Source organism: Belonocnema kinseyi, chromosome 3 (assembly GCF_010883055.1).
Source record: "Belonocnema kinseyi isolate 2016_QV_RU_SX_M_011 chromosome 3, B_treatae_v1, whole genome shotgun sequence".
In the NCBI taxonomy this organism is placed as follows: domain Eukaryota; kingdom Metazoa; phylum Arthropoda; class Insecta; order Hymenoptera; family Cynipidae; genus Belonocnema; species Belonocnema kinseyi.
Genome location: NC_046659.1, coordinates 68,229,392 through 68,248,560, shown reverse-complemented (window position 1 = coordinate 68,248,560; position 19,169 = coordinate 68,229,392). Strand labels below are relative to the sequence as shown.

At 32.5% G+C, this 19,169-nt stretch overlaps 1 protein-coding gene across 1 annotated transcript in view; it reads left to right on the top strand.

Annotated features, from left to right (window-relative positions):
- The first annotated feature begins 695 nt into the window (after nt 1-695).
- The window catches only part of LOC117169678, a 30,005-nt gene continuing 11,531 nt past the window's right edge, over nt 696-19,169 (top strand). Inside the window, exon 1 of the mRNA XM_033356162.1 lies at nt 696-1,045. The gene's annotated coding sequence lies outside the window, so the exon portion shown is untranslated. The remainder of the gene's footprint in view (nt 1,046-19,169) is intronic.

Here is a 19,169-nt window from a genome sequence, read left to right as displayed (position 1 = left end):
TATGCGTAAGATCTTATTTATTTTTCATGACGTGTTCCAGACAATACTTTATTTAAAAATTAAATATGATATGAAAAATTTCGAAACCTGACTGATTTTCCCATCAGATTCAATTGCAGGTATTGAAATAAGACTCAGAAAATAAACAGTTTTAAGCGGCACTAAAAAGAGAACGTGTAAAAGAAGATCTCTAGTTTTTACAGTTATTATTAACATGTCTTAATTTTGAAGTCAATTGTTGTATTCATGTAAAAGGATGTGCAAAAAAAAGGATAGATTGTTCATTGTAGAAATGCTCATGTAAATAGGCTAGAAAAATATCCTGTATGTAATAGTTAGAAAATCAAATACTGACTTATCCATTATAGGAAAGTTAAACTTGATTTCAAGTTGTTCTTTAAAATCATAACTAATAATTATTGACTAAAGCAGTATTCCGAAGTATGCCCAAGAGGGGACATTTTTACAAGTGTCAATGCTGGATGTTTCAATGGAAATACTTGAATATCTGTCATATTCGAGGTCATGATCTTTTCTCGAAATGAAATGATAACAATTATTAATTTAAGGGGATGATACTGTTTGTATAAAAGTTTATCAATACTTGTGTACTCTGCTATCCCTACTAACTAACGTTGGAATGTAAACCAAAATTACTTTTTACAATTGGACATTTCTCATTTTCCTTTTCATGTCTTTGACGTGAAAATCTGCTCTGGTGAAAACCGAGCTTTCGAGTCCATTGTATCTTCTCTGGAAAGAGTTTTGGTGATTCTTGATCGCATGGAAGACACTTGGGACCTGAGAAATGAATGTGAAGTCGGTTCAGAGTGCTGGAAACTACAATCACTACGGACCGGAGCTCATGGAATACCATAAAGAAGTGTCTGTATGAGGCGTACGATTGATGAGGCATTGTATCTACCAAGAGTCCGTTCAGGATCTGAATTGTACTGCTGAAGGATTTCTACGAGATCAAGGATCTTGGGGATATGGAAAAGACTTCGAGACATTAAACGGTGTCGACACTGGAACGGCAAACTCCGTGAGTCATTTGTCATGTCATGAAGTAGATTGGTAAGTTAGATTGAGCTGGGCGAAATGATAGTAACTATTTCAGTCGAAGTCAAAAGTTTCGAAACATACATCCGTTCATACTCTATTGAAGACATCGTTTTGATGGATGCACATCCCATTGCTACTGATGAGAGTAGGAAGCTGGTAGACTAGGTAAAAGGGCCTTTCAATGTGTTAGCAGTTCTGCCCAATAACCAGTACGAGGTTCAAGATCTTCGAGTGTTAAATAAATCACCGATCGATCGCAGTACTGTTGCGATAGGGGACTTGTATTTAAATTAAACAGCTCAAGGGGGGGTCAGACACAATGTAAATTCGTTAAGGTTTTATTGTTAAAGAAGGGGGAGGGGTCTGGAGACAGCCAATAATACGTTTGGCATAAAGAGATGCGTCACGAGAGTAAAAATATAGTGGTATCTGCAGCGAATCAACCCAAATGTCTCGAGATCTGTGTTCCATATAGTGAAAGTATTAGTCGGAGTCGATGCTCCTGAAGTATAATTTCTGGTAAAGATTGTGACTGAACGGACGTTGGCGAGGCTAGACGTAGGCCGATTCTAGTATTCATAAGTTAAAGAATTTTTAACCATATTCTGGGCCGAGTACTAGGCGTAGCTAACGACCACGTTTAACAACCAGTAAAGCTAAGCTTGGGAGCGTCTGAATTACTTCAGAATGGTCCTTAAGAAGCGTGAATTAGATCCTAAAACGTTTCTTACCAAGTAATATCCTAATCTACATTTTTCGGTGTTAGCTGTTAGTTAGTGGATACTTTCAAGGATATAAATTTCTGGAAGATTTATATCTAATTGACGCATAGCTATTACTCTTCCTTAGTCCTATTTTGTAAGTAAAAAATAAGGTTTATCTTTGCTGCATTCTAGAATTTAAACACTGGAATAAAAGGTTGAGGACGACCTGGCGGTCTTGTAGGCTGAATGCAGAGCATAGTTATCATATTTCCTGAACATCATGTTTTATAAACATCCACAAAAATACAGTCGCCGAAGTGGAGTCTAAGCAATAACTAATCTGGGCTGAAGTTTGGCCGAGGCATGGGTGAATCGTGGTCGTGACAAATCTCCTGAAGATCCGGCAGTTCGATTGAGACCTTAGCCTATAACACTTCTTTATGAGAATACAGTTGCCATACTTTTGTATAAAATGTATTCTTCTAATGTGTGCTAATAATAAATAATATAACATTTTGAAACCCGTATTATAGATAGTATTACTGCAATACTACATAATGATTTAATCTCAAAATCAAATTTAATGTAAAAATTATTTGTGTTAAAAAAAGAAGCGCTCAATAACATTGAACTAATGTAGGAGTGTTAGTTCAACTAGGTTATTAAACTAGTTTTTAGCAAAATTAGTTTTAATGTAAAGTTCGAAGACTCTCAAGAGCCTTTATTCAGATCACAAAAAACTGATTATATCTAAATTTTTATATTAATCTAGGCAAAATACCAGGAGCATTTGTCATAAATAGTTTCAACTAGTCAAACCGTGTATCAAAAAAGTGCTTTTGTGAAAACCTGAAGAAATTCGAATGTCAGTTAAAACTAGATTCAACCAATTTTCCTTTTGAAAAAACTAGTTTTACTTGAAAAATTGAGTGAAAACCCGAAATACTTCGTTTAAAAGGACTGGTCACAGGAGAGTCATTGTAGTTCAGACGCCCTGGTTAAAAACGGTTCGTATGGGGAGTCAAATGCGACCTAAGGTTTGACTATCGATTTTTCTAGTGCTGGAATATAGAACAAAAGCCTATATGTTTGAGACCACGATTTTGGAAACACTGTGTGTGTAAACAATGGTTAAAGATAGCAAAAACAGGTTTTTTGCTTGTTGCAACAAACCTATATGTCTTTCAGTCAAAAAAGTGTAATTGAAAATTGTAGGCCTTAAAAATATCTACAAAATGACGTGTCGTACATTGAGATTGGTTTATTAGTTTACCTGGAAAAAAATTAAAATCGACCGAAAGTGCCTTTTCTTAAATATGCAATTATTATTGCAATTATGAAATAAGAAGCTTTACACTTTCAGACAATATGTGCCTTATCATCCTTACGAAGGCTGGTAAATTTCAGCCCAAAATAATAATTAGTTTTCATAATAACTCATTTGTTATTAAAAAATGGACTACTTTTCAACAGAATTTCTATAGATTTGGCCGAAATTGTCTCAACAAAAAGTGGGCTATTGCCTTCTACGAGAATTGCGGTATCAAGTCGACTTAGCGGCAAAACAATTGTTCATTATTCAATTGCACAAAAATGGGTACATAAAGAGGGTACATTTTTTGGTCATAAACAAATAGGATAACTTTGGCAATTTTCACTTTGTGGAATCGGGATGACATTCACTTCATTAGTGCTATTTTCAACATATTTTCAACAAGAAAAATTGTTAATATTTCAAAGGGAGGGGGGATATTTTTTTCTTTAAAAATGGTTTCTACTGCAATTTTCAATCTACCAAGCGGAAACTTACAGAAAATATAGAATGTGAGCTGCACTATTTGTTTTTAAATTTCTAAGGTAGTGCATCCATATTTTATTTTTTATTGGGTTAATTGATTATGGGAAAAGGATCGACGCGTCCTGTGGCGGCGGAGTGGGGGAAACCGCTACTGCCGTTCACTCGCTCGCGCCAGAATTTCATTCAGGCGTTCAAATTGAAAGAAGTTCGTATATTTCTGAAACCAATTGCCATATGAAGATGTTTTTTTTAAATTTAGGCTAGCTTTTCGTGCTGATTACAAATCTAATGAGAAATTCTCGAAACAATCATATCCTCTATCACCAGTGCATGAATATCTTATTTATTTTCTTATATTTTACCAACAATTCATTGTTTATTGCATTTTTTGTAAAATCTTCCTTACCGTTTACAAAAAATACATGTAATAAATTATTCTAGAAAAGCAGTTTTGGAAAAATTACAAAATGTGGGCTACAAACCAAAGAAACTTCATGTTTCTTTTTTATAATCTGAAATATTAAGTTATTATGCGGAAAAAATAGCTGCAAATATTATTTTTATACAAGTTTATTTATTTACATAAATTTAGTCCATTTTAGAGTTTAAAAAGTTGTCCAAACCATGATAAAACACGATATACTTTATTAAAAACTAAAATAAAGATCCTTCCCCTAGATAACGAGATACTGCATATTGAAGGAAACTGTTTCAATAGCAGAAGATGATTCATTTCCGAGAAAATGAGGATTAAATTTGTTCGGTTAAAATTACACAAATTCGGAAACACGTTTCGAAATCTTTATAAAAATCTAAATATTTCATTAAAAAATAAAACAATAATTCATCACTAAGATATTAAGGTACTGAATTTTCGTGAAAACAGTTTAAATTGAAAAAAGTTATACAGTTCCGAGAAGATCAATTTATCATACTTTACACTAAAATCACATGGATTGTCAAAATCGTGATAAAAAATGAAATACTTGATAAAAAAGCAAAACAAAGATCCTTCCCCCAGATAACGAGATACTGAATATAGAGGAAAGATGTTTCCTTAGCAAAATATAATTCAGTTCCGAGAAAATTAGGAAAAATTTGTTAGGTTACAATTACACAGATTCTCAAAACCGTTTCGAAATCTTTATAAAAATTTAAATATTACGTTAAAAAATAAAACAAGAATTCATCTCTAAGATATTAAGGTACTGAATTCTCGTGAAAATAGTTTAAATTTAAAAAAGTCATACAGTTCTCAGAAAAGCAATTTATCATGTTTTAGATATGTGCCTGAAGTTCCGAACGTTCAAATGAACGAAATTTTTTACTGATAATTATGTAAACTATAAAAAGTTCTAAAATATTTGTTGATTTGTGTTGAAATTCATTTATTATTGAAACAGAATTATAATGCATATTTTAAAATGCATTTGGAACAATATTGATGGATAAAATAAAAATGGGGGAAAATATTTCGTTCATTTGAACATTCGGAACTTCAGCTACATGTTTTAGATTATAATTACATGGATTCACAAAGCCGTTTCAAAAACGTGATAAAAAATGAGACACTCGATTTAAAAATAAATCAAGAGCCGTCCCTGTAATGTTTCGTTTCTTAATAAAGCCAGAAAAAGTTTGAATAACGAAAAATTGATCAGTATTGGAGAAATTAAGATTTAATTTTGTACATTATTATTATCTCTTTATTTACACTTTTCCTATATGAAATACATTCTGTTCAATTTCTGTTAGGGATTAAATGAGATTTACCTTAATTGATCGTAATATCTAAACAGTTTAATAGTTTGAAAAAGAAACATTATATAATCACTTTTAATATAAAAACGTTTATAGTATTAGATTTAAATAGTTAAGCAATTCGAAGTGTGTACAAACACATGCATAAAAATGTTGCATTGTATGTACTTACCACAAACTATAAGATATTACACTTGCTGCAAAAATAAAACCAATGCTCAAAAAATAAAAATTGTTAGCGAGCTTTTCACAAAATACACAGGAATACAAGAAACGGTGTTCACAGCCGCATTTCGTAGGTATCAATGCCTAAATGTCTGCGAAAAAATTTGTAATCATAAAATGACTAATGCTATATGCATCTGCTTCTCCAAAATATGCCAAACTGTCCCTCCACCTGAAGAAATGCAATACCTGCCTGCCATTAAAGATACCTTTACCTGTGAATCCTCTCTGCAAGAGAAGTTAAAAGCAATAGTGTAGTACCAATATCTGCAGCGCTTCTTTCAACATTAGTTCTGTCTCTTTTAATTTTAAAAAAGAGAAACATAAATTTTATTTCAATATTAGGTACAATCTTAAGGACTCACCTGCAATTATTGTTCTTGCAACAGATACAGGATGATCCGTTATTATAAAAACGGTAGAAGAAAACTTATATTGTATTTTTTTAAACTCTTAAATGGTCTAAATTTATGTAAATAAATGAATTTGTATAAAAATAATATTTACAGCTATTTTTTTCGCATAATATCTTAATATTTTAGATTCTAAAATAGAAATATGAAGTCTCTTTGGTTTGTAGTCCGCATTTTGAAAATTTTCCAAAAAATCTTTTCTAGGATAATTTATTACATGTTTTTTTGTAAACGATAAGGCAGATTTTACACAAAATGCAATAAACAAAGAATTGTTGGTAAAATATAAGAAAATAAATAAGATATTCGTGCATTAGTGACAGAGCATATGATTGTTTCGGAAATTTCTCATTAGATTTGTAATCAGAACGGAAAGCTGGCCCAAATTAAAAAAAAAAAATTCTTCATATGTCCATTGGTTTCGGAAATATATGAACTTCTTTCAATTTGATGCCTGAATTGAATTCTGGCAAGAGCGAGTGAGCGGCAGTAGCGGTTTGCCACACTCCGCCGCCACAGAACGCGTCGATCCTTCTCCCATAATCAGTTAACCCAATCAACAATAAAATATGAATGCACTACCTTGGAAATTTAAAAACAAATAGTGCAGCTCACATTCTAAATTTTATGCAAATTTCAGCTCGGTATATTGAAAATTGCAGTAGAAGTTATTTTTAAAGAAAATAAAATTATCTCTCCCCCCACCCCTTACAAATTAAAAACAATTTTTCATGTTGAAAATATGTTAAAAATAGTAGTAATGAAGTGAATGTCATTTTACCGCTATGTCGACTTGATACCGCAGCTCTCGTAGAGGGCAATAGCCCACTTTTTGTTGAGAAAATTTCGGCCACACCTGTAGAAATTCCGTTGAAAAGTAGTCCATTTTCCAATAACAAATAAGTTATTATTAAAACTAATTCTTATTTGAGGCTGAAATTTATCAGCCTTCTTAAGGGCGATAAGGCACATATTGTGTGAAAGTGTAAAACTTCTTATTTCATTATTGCAATAATAATTGCATATTTAAAAAAGGCACTTTCGGTCGATTTTAATTTTTTCCCAGCTAAACTAATGAACCAACCTCAATGAACGACACGTCATTTTGTAGATATTTGTAAGGCCTACAATTTTCAATTACACTTTTTTGACTGAAAGACATATAGCTTAGTTGCAACAAGCAAAAAGTCTGTTTTTGCTATCTTTAACAATTGTTTACACGCACAGTGCTTCCGAAATCGTGGTCTCAAACATGTGAGCTTTTGTTCTGTATGTCAGCACTACAAAAATTGATAGTCGTATTTATCTCCTCAAAAAAACCAGTGCGCCTGGACTATTGGTCACGTCTCGAGTTACACGGAATGCTATGTGTAAAAGAAAATCTTTCAAAAGCAGAGTTGGATGATTCTATTTTTAACTGATACGTTCAGTTAGAACACGAATTAATATAGAATTAAAAAAATCTTCAGCTTTGACAAAAGGATTTGGTTAATTCTTGTTGTGAGTACTTAAAACTAAGTTTGACAAATTATCGTGGTAATTTCGCGTTTTAACTAGTTATAAATAGTTTTAACTGTATTCGGGTTAGAACGGTGATATATACATTCATGTTTGCAATAAGAAGCATTGAAAAATGCGGTTGATAAGTTAATCTTATAATTCTTAAGGTGGAAATTTTGTTCTGTGTGGTTCTCACCTATTTTTATTTTTGATAGGATATTATGCATAAAAAAATAGGTAAAGTTAATAATAATCTGCAAATAAAAGTCTTATTTCAATACTAGGCACAAGCGGGTAATGTGGAACAAACGACCATTTCAATGGTAAAATGTCGAAATACGTTCATGTATGAAGTATGTTCATGTCTTTAAATGCTAATTACTCAAAAAATCTAACCTTATTATTTTAATACTGAAAATGAATATAAATTTTGGCTTCAACTAAAATTGTCCGTTCGCTTGTTCGAATTTTTTTTTAATTTTCAAACAAAAAATTTAATAGTGTGCGCTCTATTACCTTACAGACAGGGTAAATTGACGCATGCGACCTTTTTTAAAAACTTAATAATTATGCATTTCAATCATTATCGATTAAATTTTTCCTATGAATAAAGCAAAGCTAAGATATTATTACATGAGTTACATATTTTGCAGATACATTATCGATGATATGGGAGCGTCGGTAAAAAAAGGGACATTATTGCGTTTTTCTAAGTCGTCAAATTTTTTTTTCGGCGTAGAGTAGGCAATGATACTAGCTCTTATAGTAGGTGCAAAACATATGTTAGCCTATGCTATAGTAAGATTGCAAAATGATTCATCTCTTTTGTTTGTTGGCAGGAATATCATCAGGTATGAACTCCAAATGGAAAAAGTCACAGAGCTTAAAAGTTGCCCATCATGGTAAATGGGCATTTTTTAATAAGTGTACTGAACATTTTTAAGGTCCTTATATTAGTATAGCAGAAACCAAGACAAATTTAATTAATTTACCAGATAAATCAGTCAATATAGCTGACTGTGACAATAAGTCACTCAATGTCACGGATTTCCAATAAAATTATAAGTCTGTTTTGACTGACTTACCAGTCGCGAATTCCGAATTGTTTAAAACAGTCAAATATACTTCCGAGAAGCGTTAAAACGTGTTTTCAAATATATCAACTGTTTTTATGAAGGATCCGAATAAATTTTTAAATGTTTTGTTTAAATATTTTCCAATTTCCAAGAAAAAATCAATTCTTTTATTATTTTATTATCGATTTTCCAGTTGATCTTTTTATGTGATCCAAAATAGTCATCGACTTTCATTTAAAAACATTATAGAAATTGAGAAATCATGATAAGTGTAACGTTTTCTAATGATTAATTTAAATTTTTCAGCTTTTATAGCATTGACTGGTTTAGCAATTCCAAGATAATGAAAAAACACAATATTTTAAATATAGAGAACCGATTTTCCCTTAGTGAATTGTCATAAAAATGTCAGGTTAGCTTTTATGCCTTGCCGTATAACTTTATCGGATTGTACACAATTTCAAGGATATAGAACGCAAAATATATTAAGTGTAAATATAATTATCTACTATTTCGATCGCACCATTTTCATATAAAAATTAAACGGAAAGCAATATATTATATAGCTGATATCTAGAAAATCATCAGTTGTTCTCTACAATATTCTAAAACAGTTAGTTTTATTTAGACCTAAAAGAAAAATGAAGACCTGTTTTGGTCCTCTTGTTATCTTCACATTTCTCTTCAATTATATTGGTAATTAAAAAAATAGTTAATATTTTGTTAATGGTCATTAATATCCAAACAAGAGTGATTTAGTTAAGCTATCATATAAATTAACTCTCTAGTATTACGGAATTTTTCGTAAGACTAACCAAGTAAGGTGGCCCAAAATTGCATTCATAATTTTTTTTCCAAATTTTTTTTTTTTTATTAATATCCAGAGGTGGCGCAAATCCCATGCGGTAGTTTAACGCATATTTCCCCCCAAAAAAGGCTCTATCGTAAATGTTATTCAGAATCGTTAATATTAGCTGAATCAAGTTGAAACTCTGAATTTCTCTTCGCAATTAGATATAGAATATGAATGAGATAGTACTTTAAAAATATCACTTTCATAAGTGTGCTTTATAGGGTACTGATAAAAACCCCAAAGGCGAAAAAATCGGTTTTGCGAGTTTTTGACGCTAATTAGGATTCTTTGCGGCTTTTATAATGCAAATTGTTTCTAACAGGTACATAAAATACTACTTTATACTGATAATTAGATATAATTTTTAATTAAACTGATGTAATGAGCAATAATGTTCATAGTAATAATTCTCTAAACAGTTTATTATTGGTAATAATATTCTCTTAGAATGTTCCTAGAAAATTGCATTTTTTCAAAAAATTCCCACTTTTTGTCCAATTTTCAATTAGATAGAGGTAAATAAAGAATTAAAGTTAACAAAATTGTTTGTTTAGACTATTTATTACCATTGTTAATAATGTATAAATTGAATAATAGCAAAAAGTTAAGGGTTTTTCTCAAATTTTCAACTATTTGTTTATTTTTCACTTATGGGGAGTTGAGAATTAATCCAGTTTAGCGAAAATAATTATTTAAACAAATTATTATTGATCAGAACTATCTTCTACATTATTATTGCTAGATCATTGCGGCTCCTTCTGAAATTTTTAACATTTTACTCAACTTTTACTTAATAAAGTAATACATTATGCAAATTAACAAACATAGCTGTTTGAAGAATTTATTATTGTTAAAAATGGTTTTCTTTCAGATAAATGATTAAAATTTGTTATTTTCCTGAACTTTTGACATTTTTGTCCACTATTTACCAAACGAGGTGAAAATGAATGCAAGTTCACAAGCATGCTTATTTAAACAATTGATTATTGTTTATAACTGTATTCTCTTAGATAACTACTAGAAAGTTTCGGCTATTTATGAAAATCTTAACTTGTTATAAAAAATAATAAATAAACATTAAAGGGAATCATATTTTAAACAATCTTACTTTGTGAATATAATTTAATGAAATGAATAAGATATCTGTAATCTTGAGCCTACATTGTCCCGTGAGATGTTATAATCATTTACTTATATTTGTTTGAGGTCTTTTTTAATCTTGATATGTGTATATTATCATCGATGAGACATATTTTTTGCAGAGGAGGAAGAGGGGGGCTAATATTTAAAAATGTGAAAATACAAATTTTTTCTTATGCTTTGCAATAAACATTTTTTTGTAATTCAAAACAAAACTTTTACAAGTCACCACCTACTTCTAAACATTTCATTCCTTGTTTGTATCTCTTCCCTCACAACAAAATGATAGCCTTCGCACATCCCTAGGATATCTCAGCAGGATATGGGACATCCTGAAAAATGCCCCAAAAATCTATCGGGATATTCGTCGCATATTCCAAAGATATCGAGGTTTTCGCCCCGCAGGGTATCCAATCAATGTCCTGTGTGGGATATACACAATTTTGGCAATCAAATCCAATATTTCTGAAATGAAAATTTATTAAAATATGTAGAATGCTTGAAAACATCAAGATTCACGAACATCCGTTTGAGAAAAAACCACTTTGTACAAATCTCGAATATTCGGTTTCTTTCAATTATTTCTTATTTCATTGATACGATTGAACATAAATACACGGAAAAAAAATTCTTGAGGCGAACGAGTGAATAGAGAATATATTAAACTCAAAGAATGTGTACGCTTGAATTAGGTAAAACGTTTAGTTAGAAGAGTTACACATTTAGTTACTTTATGTAAATTGTTCTCGTAAATCAGGAATTTGGATAAAATTGCTAAGTTGGAAAGTTTATTATTTTCGACAGATTATGTATAATTGTATTATCTTCAGATTAGAAAAAAAATTTAGTTGTTATAGAAATATATTAACTTACAGTAGCCAATTTTTCGTCTGGTATCGCGAAAATGAATTTCCCTGAAATCCGTGTAATGCATTTGAAGGTCAAGTTTGTTGTTTTTATCGCGCTTCTTGACATTTCAATATAGTTATCGCCTACAATCGAAACAAATGTAAATTATTATTACTGCATCATAAACTCCATTTAATATTAACAATCGCGCACATTTTAAGTGGTAAAAAGCGTTTAATTGTCCAAAGTAAATCTGAACTGTCACTGCTCCCGATTAGACCGTCACCATTTTATTTCGCTGCTCCCATAATGCACCGGCGCTCTTCCGACAATTGCTTCAGACACCTATTCTTAATATCCCTATTATAGCTATACTTATGTATTAGGGGTTTGACTATACGATATCCCTGGTATATGGAAAATGGTCAAGGATATTCATTTTCGCTGATCCAGGGATCTTTCTAAATTCCTTCGTTCGTTTTCAGCCTAATGTTTGGCTATAATAAGGAATAATATCCCTGTCACAGCTCAATTTTTTTTACCGTGTATAATTGGCAGTAGATATATCTGAATTTCTAGTAATATAGTAAATTTTAGAAATGGGTAATGTTGGGAACATCCTTGACATATAAATTTGCGACAACAATGGAATATCCTAAGGATATTTTGAAATATCTTTGGGACATTTCAGGTGTATCGAGATTTCCGCCATGTAGGATATTATTACATATTTGCGATATCCCCAGGATCTCCTGTGATATGCCCACGATATCCTGGAAGAAAAATGGAATATCCCACTGATATCTCATTCTGTGAGGCTTGTGTAAGGTATCTTTTTTATTTAAATCAATTTTTTTCAACATTTGAAAAAGAGCAAAAACGATTGACTTAAAAATGCAATACTATCTAAAACCTGATTCCAGTTGAGGTTCACTTATTATTTGTTTATAAATAAAAAGTCAAAGCAAATCAAAAGATTTGATTAAAAACGCAATTTTCTACAATTATTCTTAGAGATGATAGTTATAAATAATTCTTGATAAATTTAATTAACGCAAAATTCGGGCACTATTCAAATAGAATATAAAAAAAATAATTTTCAATGGTTTAAGCAATTTATTTTGTTAACTTTAACCAATTATTTTCCTCACTCTAATTATAAATTAAACAGAAAGTGGAAAATTGTCGGAAAACTGTTATTTTCCAGCATTATTGAAAGATAATATTATTATTAGAAATAATTTGTATTGAAATACTACAAAAAGTCATAATTAGAGCCAAAAACTCGCAAAATCCATTTTTTCACTTATGGAGTTTCTTTGGAGCCCTATAAAAGATACTTATGGAGGTGATATTCGAAAAGTAATATTTTATTCATATTCTGTGGCTAATTTTGAAGAAAAATGTCGAATTTCAACCCAATTCAGCTAATATTGAAAATTCTGAAAAAATGTACAAAAACGTCTTTTTTTCTTAAGTAAAATACGTGTTAAACTTTATGGGGCTTGCGTCATCTCTAAGTATCATTTTGTTTTTAAATGGAATTATTTTTGTGTGAATTCCAATAAATTTCCGGAAATCACGAGATTTTCCATAATACTATCTCTGGACGAGCTGAGAGTAGGCTCATCTTACGAAAAATTCCGTAATGTTAGACAGTTTGTTTCGAAAACTTATTTTTAAATTGATCATTCATGAGGGTATTTCCTCTTTAGCAGAAATATCATCAGTTATGGGCTCCAAAGAAAAACATTCATCAAATATACGACTTTCTGCTAGTGGATTTATTGAGTTTTCTAATGAGCATGCTGTACGTTCTGAAAGAAATCCTACTCCTACACCTATATATAGTAATCCAGGAGGCGAAGAAGAACTTTCTCCTACGCCCAGAAATCAAAAGCGACATGTCGCAGAATCTTCCGGTACAACTACATATCACAAACGACGCGTTAATCATCAGGCCAGTTCTAGTTCTCTACAGGACAATCCAAATATCCACATCAATCAGCTATCTCCACTACCCCATGAGGCATCTGCATATTGGCCTGATCATTCAAATTTGTACACTGATCGTGAACCTCCAATATTCCATGGTATTCCTGTACGTAGACCTGATTATGAATTAATGCGCAGGCGTCATGAGCTTAATCCTGAATATCCAATACTGACAGGACATCCTGTACGTGAGCCTATCTATCAACCAAACAGTATTTTTCTAGAAAATCAAAGCCAATCTTCTAATCCTCCAACCCCACGTTCACGTCCAACAGGGTTGAAAAATTACGAATTGCATAACCAATTCTTTGGCCCTGGATCTTCTAACTCTAATAAGCAAAACTAATTTTTTCAGTGACATTTAATAACTAATGTCTGTGCATTTTGACGTTGGCAATTGTGTGATTGAGGAAAAGCGATTACCACGCCCGCCAATTTTGAATGCAGTTCTCTAAAAAAATAGTTTTTCATAAATTTAACTTTGAAATTCTTCCATCGTTTCTCTTTATACCGAAAACATGGGCGATTTTCATAAATACCACAATAATGTAACACATAATCAATCCGAATCCGTGAAATTTAACTGGAAAAAAGTCAAAAAGTTTTCACTGTTTTTCAGAAAAAAAAGGACTGAAATTCAGTGATACACTTTTAACTGATTCAAATTTAGAGAGTAAGCATTTTAGATCAAATTCGTTGCTCTTGTAAATAGCCATCTAATCTAAACATTTATGTTTATAATTTATGTGTTGGTCATATTTTCTGAAACAGAGACATTATTTACTGATAATATTGTATTATAATTATAATATATATAATAGCTGACATGGGATAGGGGGCTTCCAAAAATTTAATACACATAGAAAGCTGTGACCAGTACAATTTACCTGTTGTATAAGCCGGATAAATTTGATTAATTACAAGTAACATGTCTTTATAAAATTTTATATTATTTATCATTTCTCTCCATTTCCCTGTAAAAACAAAAAATGTACATGTATGTGAGTCGGAAAATTCTGAGGGAGGCGTTCGTTAGTTTCGTCATCCTTTAGATCCGCGCTTGAGTAAAATATATGTGCAAGAGCTGGTTTTTGTCGGATTACTACAAAAGAATATCGGTTTTGATTGGAAAAATTTTAAACAATTAGGAGTTCTTGGTAAGGGTAACTTTTTCTTATAATTAATTTTAGTTTTATAGTTGTTTTTTTGTATCAATTAATAATAATTCAGAAATTCTAAAATGTTTTTAAAAACATTAACCGCAATTCCAAAAACTAAGGTTACCTTTGTAAATTGTATAATTTTATAAGATTGAAAAAAATTTCATGACACAGAACGCAAATATATTTAACTTAGATATACTAATAAACTGTTTCAACTCTATTATTTAATTATGAAAATTAAACGGCTAGTAGAACATTAGCGTACATATATCTAACATTTATCAGTTATCTACAAAATTCTAAAAGTCAGTTTTCTCTATACATACCCAAAAGAACTTCGGTGGCTCAGGCGACTGAAAATCAGACTACCAAGCAGTAGATCTTGGTTTCGATTCCTGTGCCGGTACCCGTGGAACTTTTTCTATGTACCTCTACCGGGGATTCAATGGTTTGAAACTCACCTTAAAATGTAGGTCTACTCAAAAGAGTATGATCACTTCCCAAGAAAGGCGCTTCATGTTGAGGGGGCTATCCATGGACGTCGCAAAGTCGACTTTGAAAAGTCTCGGAAAAGAGTTAGCGAATTCCTTGCGAAGAGGCTTTATGTCGAGGGGAGTCTCGCTCGTTAATCCCTGGTCGAATTCAACTAATGGATCTGTACATGTGACTGATGAACTTAGAGAAACCGTTCCGTTCACCCTCTCTATTTTCAGCCTAGCTAGGAAGGCTACGCAATGGCAAAGTGGGTGACGCTCACTTCACTGTGCAAAGAGGTCCACGTCATTCACTGTGCGATTGGGTACACCTAGAACCCTTGAAGTATACTTCTAGAATTTCAGAAACAACGGAATGCATCGAGATCTAAAAGCTCGGTGAAGGTGACCAGATTATGTGTACAGCCTCAAAGAATATACACGGATGGGACACAGTAGGCTTTGTATCTTGATTGTCAGGGGTGAGGGGGGAGGGGCAACCTTTGCCCACATGCAATACTAAAAAACGATCCACACCTAAAAGCAAAATGAAGTCCTTTTTTAGTTCTTTTAGTGTCATCTTTATGTTTTCATTCAATTATATTGGTAACTAAAAGAACAATCATTATTTTTTCAATATTCATAAATGATCGAAGAAGAGTGATTTACTTAAGCTGTTATATTAATTCCCCCAAATACAATAGATATGCGAACTAAATCTCTGAATCTCTAAATCTCTCAATAAGATTTAACCCATAAATTCCTACGAAATGTGTAAAAACGTCGTCGTTCGCTTGTAAGAGGATGTGAAAAAAATCAATCTCGTGCCCATCCGTAGCTAAGTGGATCTGAGCAGCAGACCATTAATCTGTAGACATAAGTTCGAATCTCATTGGAGCTAGAGAGAAATTATTTCGCAGCTAATCAGCATAAGATTTTTGGTTTAGGCCAGCAAAGTTATTTTACTACGCTAGTTGATAACATAACATGAAATCTCAATAGTACTAACAAAATATACGGCACACCTTTAGCTGAAATTTTATTACAAAATAGTACTAGATAATTGAAAGACTTTTACCTTTGACACATGCAAAGATAAAAAATTAAATTTTTAAAGTATACAATACCCAAAAAAATTAAAAAGTGGGACGATAGTCATGGGAGATAAAGCGTAGGCTTTGGAACCACTCCGTCGGCTTGCGGATTTGATTCCCGCTTCGCACTCTGGAAGAACCTCGGCGAGCCATGAAGTGAGCACTAGCCTAGAAAGAGAGTTGTTTATATCCGAAGAATCGTGGGACCGGTACCTCTAGAGAAAAAATTTCTCTAAATACATAAAGCTGTTGCTTTTGGTGGTTCGGAACCCACCTTAATCTGCAGGTTCCCCCCTACCACCAAGTAAGTATGTGGGGTGTGTGAAAGGAATAAGAAAGAAAGTAAAAGAAAAATGTAAAAACTTAAGGAACACATTAGAAGCTTTCATTCAACAAACAATTTTAAAACAATTACAGATATTACAAAAGCCCAAAAATTATCAATAGAGAATATCACCGCGTACCTACGAGATGTTGAAATATAAATTATTCAGCCAGGAAAAGATGGCAATTCTATGGATTCTTTACTTAAAAGTAAATAAATAAGCTAGTGAAAGCTGCCGTCAATCCTATGGATACTTCAGCGATAACTTTAAACATGCATAACTTAAAAAAAATAAATAATTTATCTTGACGTTTAACAAATAGCTCTATTTTTCGATCAAGAACATTTTCTTTCTCTATTTCGCGATACTGGCACGTGTTATAAAGAATAATAATACAAGGGTTTGTAGAGAAGTTCACTAAGTAGATCCACTTTTTATAGTAAAATTGTGACTAAGATTTTATTAAACTGACGCAATGAATCACTATGTTACATAATTAAAATTCTGGAGTATTGCTTACCAGCAAGTCTGAAGTGAGTTCCTTCCTGCAGAGGTTCATTTCCAGGAACTCTCCCGTAAACTGTCCTCTTGATACGAAATCTGTCGCTTTTTCCATTGACACGTGTCTCCAATCTACATTCTTAGTTAGATTCTGAATTTCAGGGACCCTGTTTGCCAATAATTTTTCATACTGAGATGGGTATATTCGTTTCAGTGTTATTGTATAATCTGACCAGAATTCACAACAGTCAAATTTAGCTTAAAGAGATTCCCTCATACTATTCCAAAGTCTCGCCAACAGAATTGCAGCATAAAGCTCTAACTTGGGCAAACTTACGGCTTTAATTGGAGCTACTTGAGATTTTTCCCATAGCAAGATAGAATTATGTTGCTGACTTTTGATGAACGCAGATAGATGAACGCTCCAAATGCCTTCTCGCTTGAATATTAAAATCTATAAACTTCGAATTCATCAGCTTCAGGAATCTGTGTTGCTCTGGATGTCTTTCATTGGTTTAATAAGTATAGTTGGTATTGGAAATTGCACCAGTCCCTAACTATTTCGGCAGGAATCAGGTCATATTACTGTTCGTTTAGCTTCCAAAGTGTCTGGACTCGAATTTTCACGTAGGTTTCCACTGGGGATACGTATTCCAGTGAATAATGGAGCTGCGCAATCTGCAATAACATATGCCTTTTTGTGATGCTATCCTGATCTGGCAATGCTTGAATATCAAAATTCAAAATGTATTCCAGGCCACTCCTAGAGTTTTGCTTTATTGATCAGGATAATGTTTGTGGTTAGTTTGCTCTGCTCAGATGCCGATCATGGAGGATATTTTGATAATTTAAAGCCTTTATACACAGTCGTAATCCTCCCTTTTTCGTAAGTTCTGTTGATTCGTCGCGTAGCTTTTTTACGTTTTCCAGTGAATCGAATACGGTAAGCAGATTCAAAATATTGCTTTCACGCTCTGGCAACAAGATAAAACAAGGATCCCTCATTATCAGTGACTTGTTTAAGGCAACGAGATAACAAGAAAGGAGAGGCGGAAGTTCCATAAGTTATTGTCTTCAGCTGATAGTTTTTTTTGTACTGATCCTCTAGAGTCGTATCTTTAGAGTATCTTTTCATATTTCCTATCCTCGATGTGGAACCAGAACTGGCAGAACATTTTGTCTATGTCCGCAGTCGATACGATTCTGTGTTCATGAAAACGCAGAATCTGGTTGAAGATATCATATTGGATGATTGGTCCTGTCATCATAGTTTTATTTCATAAAATTCCCGTTGTTGTTGGCAATGAAGCGTTATAAACTAATCGCAATTTCGTGGTGAAATTAGATCATTTTACTACTGATTGATGCGGCCTGTAGTAGCCTTCGTTGGTTAAGCTTCTGCTTAGGTACATGTGGCCTAGAACTTCGTGAGATGCCCCAAGCTCCTCTATTTCCCTCTTAAATGTAGTTACCATGTACCTCTCAGTTTACATTGACAAAGAAGTGATTTTCGCACGCTTTTCCTACTTAAAAATAACTTTGCTTCTCTCCAAAGTCCTTGATCACCCAACATTTTTCAAGTTTCTCCTCAAGATTGATGATGCTTTATTACTATATGAAACCAATGCGTTTGTTGATGTCCTCCCACGCTGACTTTGTCTACCATGATTTATCCTAATCTGGAGCTTTGTAAAGACGTTCATGGTATTGCCAATGAAATCCTGCTTGATCCAAGCAATTCGTAAAACACCTCAGCATCAACCAATGTTTACCATTCGCCAGGGTGATTAAAATTTAAATCTGAAAGTTTGATATATTTTGGGATTTTCAGGACTTTTTTATTTATAGGGTAAGCTGAAAGCTTCCTTGTTATTGATGTAAGCATGAAGAAGGAAAGTTGTGTGGAAAAGCACAATTAATAATACAATTAATTTAGTCTTCTTAATATTTAGAAGTTTGCTAAGTTTCGAGTGATGAGATTTGGTTGTGACCCATTATTTAAAACAATTATGCATGCATGTCTTATGCCTTCGTTGTACATAAAAGCTACAATTGCTGTGGACAATAAGACTTTCGGCACATCAGACATATGCAAGTTCGTAAGCTGATTCATTTTACTCGTCTTTTTGCCTTTTTCAGAATTTAATTGCCCTCTGCAATCATTGTGCAATAACGTATAATGAGGACAATTACATTTCAGACAATTAGTAGATTGACATTCACTAACTCTACG